The sequence below is a fragment of the Genypterus blacodes genome, unplaced genomic scaffold (assembly GCF_046128005.1).
Source record: "Genypterus blacodes isolate CSIRO-AG114 ecotype Tasmania unplaced genomic scaffold, CSIRO-AGI_Gbla_v1 ptg000008l_1, whole genome shotgun sequence".
In the NCBI taxonomy this organism is placed as follows: Eukaryota; Metazoa; Chordata; class Actinopteri; order Ophidiiformes; family Ophidiidae; genus Genypterus; species Genypterus blacodes.
In genome coordinates this window covers 2,536,446-2,546,720 of record NW_027466822.1, presented here as the reverse complement: position 1 = coordinate 2,546,720, position 10,275 = coordinate 2,536,446, and the positions used below count along the sequence as shown (strand labels likewise).

Below are 10,275 nucleotides of genomic sequence, written 5' to 3'. Positions count from 1 at the left end.
GGAGGGGGAGGTTGTCAAAGAGTGCTTGGTGGACTCTGCAGCACTAATATGCCGTGGAAAAAAAGAAGCATTTGAGCAAGTCCTGCTGTCCAGGCGAACCGTGACGAGAAGGATCAAGGACATTGCGGGAAATCTGGAGCTTCAGCTGCAACGTGAAGTGGCAAGTTTTGACCTTTTTCTCCTTGGCTTTGGACGAGAACTGTGATATTCATAACACAGTCCAGTTACTCATATTTGTCCGTGGGATAACCCCAGACTTCAAGATTACGGAGGAGCTGGCAGCTATGCGGTCTATAAAAGGGACGACGACAGGGAGCGATCTGTTCAAGGAGGTAAATGCGTGCATGGACACACTGGGACTGATATGGGACAGACTTGCAGGTGTCACAACAGACGGTTGTCCAAATCTTACAGGGAAAAATGTTGGACTTTTGAAACGTATGCATGAGAAAGTGACTAAAACCGACGCAGATCAGAAATTGGTATTTTTGCATTGTATTATACACCTACATGTGTTGTGCAAGTCAGTGCTAAAAATTAACCATGTTATTGATGTTGTTACTAAAATAAACTTCATCAGGGCATGGGCATTAAATCCCAGACAGTTTGTCGCACTTTTGGAGGAGCATGATACTGAGCATAATGGCATCGGCTACCACACAGCTGTGATGGCTCAGCCTGGGCAAAGTGCTGAAAAGAGTTTGGGACCTGAAAGCAGAGATTCGAGAGTTTTGTGAGAAGAAAGGCAAAGACATCCCAGAGCTCTCAGATGAGGACTGGATGGCAGATTTTGCATTTGTGACTGCACTGATGAATGAACTAAACACCAAACTGCAAGGCAAGGGCCCTTTGTTCATGAAATGCACAGCCTGGTGAAGGCTTTCATGAGAAAGATGCAGTTTCTTTTAAGCCAACTGGAGAGCAACACATTTCCTCCTGGATAATGTACCCAGTGATGTTCAGTTGGAACTCACTGACCTGCAGTCTGATGCAGTAATGGTAGAGCACTTTAAGTCAGGATCTCTGCTGGATTTCTACTCTCCTCTCAAGGAGGCAAACTTTCCAAACATGAGGAGACATGCTCAGAAGATGTTGGTTCTCTTTGGCTCTACCTTCATGTGAACAAACATTTTCATTGATGAAGTTTACGAAATCCAGGTATTGATCCTCTCTCACTAATGATCATCTGTCAGCTGTGCTTGGCATCTCCACCTCAGACATTCAACCTGACTTTGATGCACTCGTTAAAGCCCAGCAGAGACTAGATTTCCCTCACTGAACAACAGAAAAGAACTTAAAAACACTAAATGAGGTGGTTAGACTACAAATGTAGGCATGTAAAGGCACCAGCACTAGCAGTGAACTGGAAAACTTTCTTTGGAGGCCTTTTTCTCAAAATCACAGTTCATTGCAGTTCAGTGACAGTTCAATATGATGTCTCTTGCTTAATGTTTAGAGCACAAAGATAATATTGTGATGTCTTTAGAAGGCTAAGAACCTCTTTCCAACAGTATATGAAACTCAATGTGTTTTGGAGTGAATGTTACTGAAAATGTTCACTAATATGAATCACAAATGGTAAAAAAAAAAACATTCACATTTTGTTTACCATTGTTTGGGGAAATTTGATTGAATAAATGACATTTTTTGTAAGGCAACCTCACTTTTTCATTGCTTAATTATTACATATATTCTTACCAGCTTGTCAAAAGGATGCTATTTACTGCTGAGATTTACGATTTACGACTGAGTTCAGCCTTTTGGCCCGGCCCTCCACAATATTTTCTGTTTCTCATATGGCCCCATGGAAAAAATAATTGCCCACCCCTGATCTAGATAGACGAAAACAAAAATGTTAAGCATATCTCGGAAAACGTCATTCCCCAAGGCCTGGAAAACGGCAGGAGCATTAGTGAGACCAAATGGCATGACTAGGTATTCATAATGACCGGAAGGTGTGTTGAAAGGGGTTTTCCGTTCATCACCCTCTCTGATGCGGACAAGGTGGTAGGCGTTGCGGAGATCCAGCTTACTAGATACAGTGGCCCCCTTTTAATAGTTCAAAAGCTAATCGATGCAGGGACGCAGGGAACCATCTTTCTTCCCCCCAAACAAAAACACAGCTTCATATGGGGAGGAAGATGGACGAATGATGCCTGCCGCGAGAGTCTCTGATGTATTCCGTCATCACCTGCGTCTCGGGGCGAGACAGTGAATAGAGACGCCCCTTGGGAGGAGTGGTTTCCCAGAGAAGGTCGATGGCGCAATCGTATGGGTGGTTTGGTGGTAGCGATGTGGCTCTGGCTTTGCTAAACACCTCACGGAGGTCGTGGTAGCACTGGGGCACACCGGTGAGGTCCCTGGGCTGCTCTGGGAGCACCGTTGCAGCCACCAGTTTAGGCTTGGAAGAGGAGCCTAAGCTGTCTCTACTGCCTACAGTAGAGACAAAGGCCCTCTCTGAATCTGTGTTGTCTCTCTTCCGGGCCGAGTCGAGTGTGTCCCAACTGCATAGGTTCCTCTGCAGTGACATGGGGCACCAGGTGGTGTGTGACTGACGGAGACTTGAAAACTGCTCCGCGGACGACTTGATCTCTGCGAGGCGGATCGGCTCTGGCTTCCTCCTTCCTCTCCCTGATTCTCGGGTCAGTTCTGGTGGCGTGAGCGGCGAGAGAATCCAGATCCTTCGGCAGATCAAGAGGGACAAAACAATCCTTAATCCGTGGGGAAAGGCCCTTATGGAAGTGGACATTGAGACCGCCATTGTGCCAGCCACTGTCCGTCGCAAGTGTCGGAATGGCATAATCGGCCACTGAACGAGCCCCCTGCTGCAGATTTGTCAGTGCTATTGCTGCTTCTCGGCCCAAAGTGACGCTTTGAAAAGTCGTTTGGAATCGGGCGAAGGATAGCCGACTCCACTCAGCGGTGGCCCAAGCCTCTGTTCTCCCTGTGAGATGGGAGATGAGGAATGCCACTTTAGCGCGGTCAGAAGGAAAGGAGCTTGGAGCTTAAAATGTAACTCGCAGTGCGTTAAATGATGGTTAAAAATGGGCGACAAACTCCAGAATAGCCTGAGAAATGCTCCGGGCGAGCGGGCGAGCTGGATCGAGGTAGGAGCGGACAAAGGGAGCGGTGTGTACCTGGGCCAGCTGCGGATGCCGTGACGGCTGTGTTCTGAGCTCCTCGACATGAGAGGTAAGTATCTCAAGCTGCTCCTCGAAGGATTGGAGCAGGTGCGATTGACCAGTGGACATCCCCTTGACTTCCCTTCCCAGACGATCGAGGTGCGCCTCTGTCTGTAGAATCCTGCCTCGCTGTTCCTGGAGAATGGACAAGAGTGGTGCTGAATCTGCTGGATCCTTCACTGGTCAGTTCATTCTGTTGGAGTACACAGAACAGAAGATCCAAGCGCAGATTCAGCTAACAAAGTCTTTAATCAGGCAGGCAAAAGTGTCCAGTGGAGCGAGCAAGAGGCGGGTAGGGGACAGGCGTCCTTTCGTGTCGAGGCTTTGAGTTTGTGTAGAGTAATCCAGGATTTTTCCAGGATTTTTTTTGCGAAGCGTGTATCCAGGTGTGTGTTGGTGACGTATGTGGTGACGTTCGAAGCCTCACGAACCTGCCGTACCACGTGACTGATTCAGGAGCTGGTACGCCGGTTTGGCACGCGATTCGAAATATGAGGGCCAGCGAAACGCAATCGATCCCCCGGCTGACGTGTGACTCGGCTGGAGTGCTCACTGATTTTTCTCTTGGTCTACAAGATGTTCATATTGTAAAATAAACATCTACAATGCATATGCCTGTATTTGGCAATACAACAAAAAGCGGTCTGATTTCAACGTAATATTTCTTTACATATACTACTCTCAAACATGAAACATTCTAATGTGCGCACGCAGTCTCAGAGTGCTACTGACAGAAGCGCCATGGATGTAGGAAAGTGTAAAACTAAACCAAAATATGAAAATGAACACCGGAGGTTTTGTGCTGCTGCCCTGTTGTCTCTCTGTCTCCCGAGGCCATCTGATTATGGGATGGGCCGGTCTCTTTGTTAACAGTTCGAACATTCTTTATTAGTTGATCTTTAAGCACTTTTCCCGTGGGTTATCGTCATAATCTTGTGTTCTCTTGTGTGTTGTGTTCTGGTGATGTATGTTGTAATGTTCCAAGCCTCGCGAACCTGCTGTACCATGGGATTCAGCCAATATGATCACTGCCTGTTTTACATTTATTGTCCACTTGATGGCACAGTAGAGCAAATGAAGCACCGTGACGCTTCGGCCCATGTGTCGAGCAATTGGATGGAAAGCTTCAACGCTTCATGAAGCTTCATCTCGCCATCACTAGAAACAGACGTAGTTAAGTTCAGGCATAGGTCGGTACACAGGTAACTCGGGATCAAAAGAGGTAACTCGGGATCAAAAGAGGAGCACTGTCACGGGGAACAAGGACCACTAGGAAGCTGCGAATGATAACGAACTGACAAAGGGCACAGGTAACACAGGTGTATATATACCAGACAGGGGAGGAGACAATGAGACACAGGTGAACGACATTAGGGGAGGCAGGTAATCACACTGACGGAGAAGCACAGGAGGGAAGGGAGTGAAGACACCTGAAACAGAGACAAGACATTGAGTTTCAAAATAAAACAGGAAGTGGCACATGAGGTGACAGAATGTGACAGCATCCCCACACCACCAATTGTTTGTGTATACAGCCAGGCCGCCTCCCTGGAGCTTCCCTGATGTTGAAGCTATTCTGTCTGCTCTGTGGAGAGTTACCGCCTCCAGCTCAACTCCAGTCCAAAGTGTTTTCTGTCATCCACATCTCTGTGAACACAAACATGCAACAGTCTCTTGATCCACACTGAGGGTCTCTTTGAAATTTCCCCTCTTGCTTTCCAAAGAGCGACCACTTGCCATTATGACGGTGTGAACAGCCGATTTGATGGGGTTAACCCTTAGCCTAACGTTAACTCCTCAGCGCTTTCTCCACTTCTGTGTCCTGTCACAGCATAGGTGAGGCTTCCTCCTCAGGCTTGCTTCAGGTGAGGCTGTGTTCACATTTGGGCTAGCTAGATGATGCAGGCCAAGCTTGCTAAGGTGGCTCAGCGCTCTTGGTTGGTGACTCTTAAAGTGTTTTTTTATTGTCTAATACCAACTTGCGGTGGTAGATTGGCTCCCCTCTATCTACTTTGCCTGACAAAGCTATCAAAGCTAATTGTTGCACTATTGCCTATTTAGCAATTGTTTTTTTTGTTTTTTTGCAATTTGTTTTTATTGAAGCAGATATTGTACATGACATTGTGCATACAGGTTAAAGGGAATTTTGGAGATCATTTTTCATATAGAAAGAGAGGAAAGAGTAGAGAGAGAGAGATAGAGAGAAGGGAGGCAGGTTGTGATATCCCTACTATTGTTGTTGAACTTTATACATACATAGACCCTGAGGAAAAATACAAGTGGGCTGTATTTGCAATGAAGTCATAGGGTACGTACAGAACTTACATATTTAGCAATTGTTAGTAGAGGTCATCGCAAGCATTGGTTGAAAAACTCACAAGGTAGAGATTTTTCTTTTGTACAACTTCGAGAATGGCTATTTCAATTTAACAAGTGTCAACACAGACAGATTAAACAACAAATAATGTTCTGTGTCTGGCCAGACATGATTAATTGTTATGGACATTTCAGTTATGGTGTTTACATTTAAGTCGATCAATTCAAATTCACTTCCCTACACAAACACTGATAATCACATAACACACGTATGTCAATTGACATGGACATTAGCATCACCAAAACGGCAAGTTTATGTTAATTAATTACAATCCCATGGGCCTTTGTACTAATGCGGAACTATCAATGCAGAGAGCCACTGACTTCTTTGATAAGAGTGGGGCTGCTCTTAACCCCTAATCAGCATCCCCCCTTTTGGCATGGGCTGCACCTGCTACAAGTGATTATATATCTCAAAAACCAGCAGCCCACTGGGACTCCTCGGACACTGCTTACCACGCTCGGGCCCTGTTCCTTTGAAGCCTTCAATGTCATAACCTATATGTGCTATTCATGTCTTCTCTAACAGCCTATGTTATGCAACATCCATTCTTCATGATTCTTGATTGATTTATCTTTAAAAAAAAAAAAAAAAGCAAACCCAAGGAGGAATGGTCAGCTGCAAAAGCACTTTGCCTTCATGGGAAAATAAAGTTTTCTTATCTAAACCGAATCGCTTCCACTGCTAAACTGTCCTTTAACTCCGACAGGCTCTGGTAATCATCCAAATATAACTAGTGGACACTGGCCATTTTCCTGAAGACCTTGTGCAGGTCACAGTCACAGTGGCAAGGGTCATCACCCAGGAGGACACTGATGCTGGATGCCTAGAGGCTCAGAAGGGCCTTGATGTGCAGTTCAGACAGCTGGTTGGAGGCCATGTCCAGCAGTGCCAGGTCACAGAGCAAACCACATCATTCAGCTTCAAAAGATTGAATTTGTTGTGGAAAGTTATGTAGGCCAGGTTGGTATTTTGTGGACAAGGACAGGCTCTATCTGGGGAATCTAGCCTGTCACCTAAGGCAGAGTACTGGACTGACAGTGGTCCAAGCTTTGGAAACTCATGTTTAATGAACGCAGCATGAGGCCTAGAAATGATGGTATTGTCGTTGAACAACAGCTTCACAGGCCGCTGAGATGCTAAAAAGAGCCTGCATCTCTGCAAAATCCTTCCATTGTTGAAAAGTAATATACTGTTAGCGGTGGAGACTTTCTAACATGATTTATGTTTGGAATTCACCCTTTTTCATAAAACTGTTAATTGACAGATTAAACACTGTGTGGGCAAAGTAGCCAGGAGACAAAGGCTGTCATGTCTAGGAAAAAAATGATATAATCATGTCACATTATGACCGTTATACTGTGATGATGATTATTTTTTATGTCTATTATCTAATATTTAGTATCTATATTATTTATAAGGACAAACGCTGACTCGTGCATAATAAGGACAAAACCTGACTAGTGCATTACAGCACATTCCCAGTCCCTTTTTCAGTTTATAGAAATACATGAACATGAGTATCAACATGAATATAAATATGGATATTAGATATGGCAGTGTAAAGTCATAGTGGTGCCTTTATGTTAGACCTGGAAGAAAAGGTGTATGAATAAATATTCCTTTTAGGCCTCACAGCAACTTGGTGATAAAGATTATTTGCACTGAGATTCATTATTCAGCTGTAGAGAGCTGCTGCTGCATGATAAAATGCAACATGATGGAGCATGATGAGAACCCAAGAGATTGGAATATGAAACCAGACCAGGAGGGGAAAGGAAAGGTGTGTCACAGCAACCAGCAAGGCTAATCTAAGTAATTGCCATTCATTTAACCTCCCTGATCATAAATGCTCTATTGAATAATTTCTTAATTCTTCCGGCTGAGGAAAGCTGATCTGATGTGTTTCTGCCAGGAATGAGTTGCAGACAGCAGGTGGCACTGTATCTGTTGATTTGGAGCTACAGGCATATTAAAGTATAACACAAGCTACAAATGGATGGTGTTGTGGGAATGAGAGTTTGATTGTGATGATTCTGGAGGCACTTTACTCTGAGGTGTTCCACCACCTTCAAGTGAAGGTCTGCCTACTTTCCATTAACACAAACAGAATTGATATCATTGCCTTCACGCTTACTGTATGTGTAACTAAATGAAGCCATCTGCTACATGCTGAAATAGAGGCAGCATAAGGCAGTGCAGATCAGTTTGAAGTACTGACTTTAATGGTGAATTACGTTTTTTCAAGTTGTTGTGACGTGACATGGTGACTGAGCTCTGTCAATCGAGTTATTGATGATCTGTCACCTCTGGTACCCCACATGTTCTGGCTTTATTTGGTCTGCCTTGTTGTATGTAACACTTCATGTTTGACAGCATGCTTTGATGATACACGACTTTCAAGACAAGTCAACCTTGGGCCTGTATTTCGAAAACACGATTAAGGGGTTAGTCATCTATGTTAATGCTGAAATTTTTCAGCGTCACAAAGCTGACTCACTGCTGATTGCCACGGTAACTTATGCTCCACGGCAATTCCACTTCTGGTCCAGAGTAGAATTTGTTGGAGTTTAGTCAGGCTAAAATATATAAAGCACCACCTAAATAACTAGAGGGGAATTCCCTCTATAAAGCAGGGATATTTATCACTTCAATTTCCAGAGATATTTGTTTGCCAATACTACAGATTATTGGCAAAAGACACATCTTTAGCTTCCAAACTCCACTGGAATTTATTTTAAACAGTGAAATTTATAAAACTGCAACTTATTATTTAACAAAATAAAAAAGGTGACAAATCACCTTTGCAGTGGAATTATTAAAGTCCAACTGCGTAATACTGTGTAACTTAATTTCGAAATTAAGTTATTCTTTGCAAAGATTACACTTTTAATCAGCACAACTTTTCAGTGACTGGTGTGGGCGCGCCCCCCACTTTGGGAACCACTGCTCTGAGGTAGTGATGACAGGTGATATTTGATCAACAAGATACAGTAATGACACTGAAGATAACTTGTAATTTGTAATCAAATCCAGCTTTATTTATAGTGCATTTGACATGCATGGCTCACTGCATTTTACATAGAAGCATAACAAGCAGGACAATACACTCCTCTCCTCTGACAAGAATTATGTATCTACACAAGACCATTCCATCTTCCCATAGGCATGCCCCCTTTTTGGAGACCATGCACCTCTCAGCTTTGAGAAGGCCATAATGAATAAAGGCTGTTGATTGGTAGCGTTGTGATACCCATTAAGCCTGATTACAGGGTTTTGATTTTGTCAAGCCAGTTCTGCAATGCTCAATTATAATGTTGTTATGTGTGTAACATAACAACATTATAATACTAATATTCATATGCATGTGTAAGCTAATAACAAAGTCACAAGTGTTTTTTGAGGTGCTTCATGTCTCCTAACATGTCTCCAATCATTCATCTTCATCATGATTCTGTTGAGCAAATCATGTGGTCAAATGTACTATTGGATGTACACAAATCATACTGTATTCATGTAATAGTGCAGTGAATATTTCTGAATAACTGAAAACCATTAGCCATCACAGGAATGTGCTAATCAAGTTGAAGATTAATGATTATTGCCCCTCCTGGCTCAAGTTGGACCTTTATGATTGGTCAGACTCTTTGGGCTAGTTAGATGTGTGTAGATGAGTAGTTTCTATTAGTGTGTCTAGTAGTGTGTAAGGTGTAAAATGTAAGGTGAAATTCTTCTGGGGTTTGTGCTAGCAGTCAATATTATTTTCCTAGCAAATTTACCTTTTGAACCCCCTTAGCCACTAAGGAAGGTCTCTCATGCAGAGTTTGTGTGCTGACTTTTATCAATTGTCTTGGAGGAGAAGTTACTGAATTGAGTTTTCCTTTGTCCTTTGTAAGCAAACACAGTATCCTGACAATCCAACCAGACATTGTAGTTGTGGACAAAGAATAAAAGATAGTGGTGGTGATAGAAATAGCACTCCCAAAAGACAGCAACGTCAAAAAAATAAGGATGAGGAAAAGCTGGAGTGAAATCTAGTACACAATCTGAATAATGCTGTACTTTATGTGTGGAATTGTGCAAGCTGAGTGTGGGATCAATAAATATGTCATCTAATTTTGTAATTCTCTCGTGATACAAGTCACAATGGGTCAGTGGGTGAGTATTGAAGGGCAGTTTTAGTTCCACAGGGAGCCTCCTGGCTATAGTTGTATACCTCCTTCTTCTGGGAAAACGAGGTAAGGTCACACACAGTGCACATTGCCACCGACCAGAAATGTGGTCCAAAAAAAGGTAACTGTAGTAATCAAAAGTATCGCCTGTAGAAAAACAGCCACTATGAAGAAATTGTTCTAGATAGATTAGGCGATGCTCTCTGATTCATATGTCAGGCCTTCATATGATAGCCAGATTGTGTGTCACTATGACGTTCTAGTGTCATTTTCAAGTGTGCTTAACTGGAAATCAGGTGCGTCAAAAGTAAGCTGCAGGCTGAAAAAGCCATGGAGTAGATGCATGCTGTGGAGTTCAGCAGATGTTTATCAGTATATTTTTTGGCACATACTACCACAAGTAGCCTAGCTCAATTTCATCTCACACTGTCGAACCCACATTTGCAAAGTAAAATAGCAAGTCAACCAAAGGACAAAACACAACTTTCTGTCAAACACAAAGGAAGACACTGACTATCCCATCGACTGTCACGGTAACTATAGA

The 10,275-nt window shown here is 43.3% G+C and overlaps 1 pseudogene; it reads left to right on the top strand.

The window, feature by feature from the left end:
- The first annotated feature begins 284 nt into the window (after positions 1-284).
- On the top strand, positions 285-944 carry LOC143004126 (general transcription factor II-I repeat domain-containing protein 2B-like; annotated as a pseudogene).
- Positions 945-10,275: the final 9,331 nt, after the last annotated feature.